Here is a 5,158-nt window from a genome sequence, read left to right on the forward strand (position 1 = left end):
GGTGTGACAGCACTGGCCTTTCGGTCAATCCCCAGAAGACGGAGCTGGTCATATCCACTCGCAGATACAAACTGGACACTGTAGTGGGACCTACCTTGAGAGGCATCAGATTGACACCGGCCGTGTCAGTGAAATATCTGGGGGTCATCATAGACAGGAAGCTGACATGGAAGGAGCACCTGGACGATCGGTGTAAAAGTGTAACCTCTTACTTCTGGCTGTGCAGAAGATCCTTTGGACAGACCTGGGGCCTCAGGCCAGGAATGGTCTACTGGATTTATATTGCCATTTTTAGACCTAGGCTGCTGTATGCTGCAGTAGTATGGTGGCCTAGGGTACAGTTAGCGTCGGCGAAAATATCGCTGGAACACCTGAGGGCTCTTATTTTAAGAGGAGCTCTTAGGGCTATGAGAACCACGCCAATTGCAGCGATGGGAGTGCTGCTCGGTATCGAGCCACTTTGCCACACGGTTGTTGCCGCTGCTGCATCGGCGGCTTACCGTCTGAGCTGTGTGGGAAAATGGAGGGCCGGCACCAGGCACACTAAACTTCCCGACGGAGTCCTTTCTCATCCTATTTTCAGTATGGGGCAGGACAAAATGCCAGCCATTCGTGCCCTAAAGGCGCCATTCAAAGTGTGCTTTCCGGAGCGAAAAGACTGGCTTAGGCCGCAAGGTCCGGTGCTGAAAAATGGGCTCATTTTTTTTACGGATGGGTCCAGGATCGGCTTGGGCTCAGGGGCGGGTGTTTACTGCCGAGGGAAAGGGATCAGTGAATCCATCCCACTCGGTGAATTTGCCACGGTCTTCCAAGCGGAGATAGTAGCGATCTTGTGCTGTGCACAAGGACTTCTCGCTAACAAAGACAGGGGCCAGCGCATCAGCATCTGCTCGGACAGCCAGGCGGCTCTGAAGGCCCTTGGTGCTCCGATTACTACCTTCAAACTGGTCTGGGAATGCAGAGGCACGCTGGAAGAACTTGCGAGGGACAACGAGGTTTCTCTGATCTGGGTGCCTGGGCACTCTGGTATCAAGGGCAATGAGGCGGCCGACCAGCTTGCTAGAGCTGGCTCGAAGACTGCGTTGGTAGGACCGGAGCCGGCGGTCGGAATCTCTCACAGCCTAGGCAAAAGGGAGATTGGTCGCTGGCTGCGGAACCAGCATTTGGCCTCCTGGAGGGGAGCGGCCGGATGCAGGCAGGCGAAGGCTCTCCTTGGAGATTCTCTGAGAGAGGGCCTCGCCAGCGGCATCAAAAAGCTAAGTAGACGAGAGTCCGGGCTAGTGACTCGCATTCTCACGGGGCACGGCACTCTCAATTACCACCTGCAGAAACTGGGCATCAGTATAAGGCCCAACTGCAGGAAATGTGACGCACCGGAGGAAACCAGCCTCCATGTGCTGTGTGACTGCCCGGTCTATGCCAGGGTCAGACTGGAACTGCTGGGCTCTGCTTTCCTGGAGTCCCAGCAGGTGGATGATCTCCCAGGTAGGACTCTCCTCCTCTTTTGGAGGAGATTGGGCCTGAACTGAGGGGTTGCTTATCGGAGAGGCACAGTGGACTTTGTTTGCGTGCCGTAGGTGGAGCTTCGCTGAGGATCGCTCTCCGTTCTTAGTATTATTATTATTATTAACATTGTACGAGCACATTCTATTATCGTACGCATCTCGCGCTCCGTTCGATCATTCTGCTAATGTACGTATGGTGCCGATGTCTCAAGTTTTACTCTGCGTGAAGCCAAATATTCTTCTAATTGTTTATTACAAAATTCGGTACCATTATCACATCTTAGAGTCTTTATGCAATATTCAAATTTAATATAAAACGCATTTTCAAATTCTTTGAAACGCTCGAATGTGTCGCTTTTATGCCGTAAGAAATATACCGTGTGATAACATGAATAATCGTCTTTGAGAAGCAAAAAATATTTTGAACTTCCCACCGAATCTGTAGGCATCAGACCACATAAGTCTGCGTGAATCAGTTCGCCTATCTTGGTTCTTTTGGTTTGTGCTTTTTTATTGAATGGCAGTTTGTGTTGTTTCCCTAATACGCAACATTCACAAAAAAATGTATTATTATTCTCTAATTTTATACCGGTTACAAGATTTTTGTTGATCATGTCGCGCAATGCTCTGCAGTTAATATGTGCAAGTCGCTGATGCCATAAACTTAGATCATTTTTTTTATAGATCATTCTATATAGATTATTTTTCTCGCACTTCCCATAAGCTATTAAATCATTTCCTGAATAAATAAGAGCATTCTCTGAAGTTAAACGCAAGTTGAAGCCTTTTTGTGTAATTACGCCAATTGAAAATACGATCTTTTTCTTTAAATTAGGTACATAAAGGACATTGGTCAATTTGACCGTTAATTCATTTTCCGTTTACATATTTTTGAATGTATATCGTGCTACGTCTTTTTACCTCACATATAGAATTATCGCCTAAGCAAACCGTCTCGTCCGTTTCGTTTAATTCGCCGAACCAATATTTTTGAAAAGACATATGTTTACTGGCTCCGCTATCGAGCAACCAAGTATATTGTGTATCCGAGTTCAAAACATTCCCCTCGATATTTGAATTCGTAATAACAAACACGCCGTATTTATCTGGACTATCTGTTCGCTCGTTCGACCTTTAATCAAGGTAACCAGTATTATCGCGCTCGTTTCTTCTCGAACTTTTTCTTTTACGACATTCTCTCGCGTAATTTCCCTTTTTATAATAATAGTAATACTCAATATCTTTTTTAATTTTAATATTACTTGGGTTTGAACCATCGGATTTTTTATCGTTGCATTGTTTTATACTCTTTTTGTTGTTGCAAGCGCCTCTACTGTTTCATCCATGACCATGAGGCATTGTTCTTCCTTTATTAAGCATTCAATCAAATTCGTACGGGTCTCCGCAGCAACGCTGTCCCAGGCGGTGATCAGAGGGTTGAATTTTCCGGGAAGTATCATTAGAATCTTCGTTGATAGCCACATCGGACAGAAGCTCTTCTACCTCATTTAACTGTCTTGTAAAGTTTTCGATTTTGGCAACGTGTTGCATCACTGTGTCATTGATGCCCATTCTGTACTCATAAAATCGTGATAAGAGCATAGATTTGTTTGCTGCGCTCCGTTGCTCATAAATGCTGCTTAATTTTCGCTACATTTCATTCGCTGTTTGGCAAATGATGAGATATTCCAATTGGGAAAATTCCATTGAAGAAGCAAGAATACATTTTGCCTTCGCACTCTTGGAAGCCCAGGCTACGTACGTTTGACTTGCCTCCGCGGGTCTTGCTAAAGTTCCTTCTTTAAGACCACTAGCTTCAAAGACTGCCAACATTTGGAATTTCCAGAGTTGGAAATTTGTTACGTTAAATTTTGTAATATTCTTCAGATCAATTGAGTCACCTATGGTGGAGGAAAGTGCCTCTCTTTATCACCATTACAAGAAAAATGTCTCTTTTGATTAATTCACTTGCGATCGGCCCGATCAAACGACAACTGAACAATGACCTCTCAATGCGCACGCAACTCTTGGGCCCATAACCTGTTGGAGAGTGTGCAAGGGTTAAGAGAGAGGATGAAAAAAGGACCGCAAACTGACAATGAGAGAACCTTTTTTCATCCTCTCTCTCGCTCCCTGCACACTCTCCAACAGTGACTCTTGACAATAGGTTGGGAATCACGAGTCGCTCTGCGAAATGCAGGTGACCCTTGGCGATAGGTTAGAAGTCACGAATCACTTTGCGAAATGCAGGTGACTCATGGCGATAGATGGTAAGTCACTTCGCTCTGCGAAGTACAGGTAACCCTTGGTGACGACAGAAAATCGAGAAAAGAAGATTTGAGATAATATTCCAAAGAAGGGATTAGAAGGACTAAGGGAGAGAAGATTGAATAGGAAAGCAAATTAGGATCGAAGTGTGAATTACTGAGACGAGATACTGATTAATCCAAGAATTATTTTAGAATACAAAATGTAAAATAAAGTAAAAAAAGAAAAAGAAAAGAAATTGAAGAATATTCAACCCACTTACTACTTAGGTGTGCGTTGTTGAATCAAAATGACCAAAGTTCCAAAGGGGCGAAATGGATTTCAGCTCGAGCTGTCTTGGCTAATTGGAATGGGCTCGGCAATGTGGAACAGGTGGCTTGGAGATCCGATCTGTTGTGATGTTAGTAACAATTTTCCTGGCATTTATCACTTAAACACTACACACATTGTCTTTCACATTGTTATAAAACTCGCTTTCTGCACTCAACTTTAGAATCGCGAAAAAAAATTAAGCGATTCGGGAGCTAGAGCTACTAGAGAGTTAAGTAATGAGTCGGTTGGAAACTGAAGACAATAAATTTTCGAGGGAGGATTTTGCGTATCCTCGAATCTTAACGTCTCCTCGCGTATCCTCTCCATTAGGCAAGCAGAATCTTTTTTTAAGAAATCAAATCTTTAATTATTGCCTTTCTCATGAGTTGGAGGGGTCTCCCTTCAAAAGAAAGGTCCAGGAGATTGTATCTATTGATGTAGACTTTTGTTTTTAGAAGCTAAGTTCTGCCCATTGGAGATGACCGGCTAAGTTGAAATTTTTATTGTTCTCTTGAAATTTTTCTCATTTAGATAACACAAGAGGATGGTCTGGCAGGCGAGCACGTGGTGTCAAATATCGCGAATTTCCATGGATCATAGTTATATCAGTAAACTATTGTCCTCAATTTTCTCCTTATCTTTTGTTTTACAATTCTTAAGTCCGTTATGTAGACCTTAGAGTTAGAATATTTGATCCATCTGTTTGTCTTTCGCGTCCACAAGGTTTTAGATTTCTAGCGTTCGAGGATCTTTTATCTTTTGTTTAAAATTTTCAAGTCTTTTACAGTAGATCCTCATCATCATCATCATCAACCAGCCACTCGTGTCCACTGCTGGACATAGGCCTCCTCAAGATGCTTCCACCTTCCTCTGTTCTGAGCAGTTTCAACCCTAGTGTCTGAATATTTATTGATCCGTCATATGGTTTAATTCTCTGATATCGTTCCAAGAGATTAGTTTCGCCGGGTGGAGTTCCGAAATGGGCCCACCTCCGATTTCGATGAAACTTTGTGAAAAACTTCCTTTCAGGTTCAAATGAAAGATCCTAAAAGGAATTTCGGCGACTCCTACAA

The sequence above is a fragment of the Formica exsecta genome, unplaced genomic scaffold (assembly GCF_003651465.1).
Source record: "Formica exsecta isolate Colony F162 unplaced genomic scaffold, ASM365146v1 scaffold264, whole genome shotgun sequence".
NCBI lineage: Eukaryota > Metazoa > Arthropoda > Insecta > Hymenoptera > Formicidae > Formica > Formica exsecta.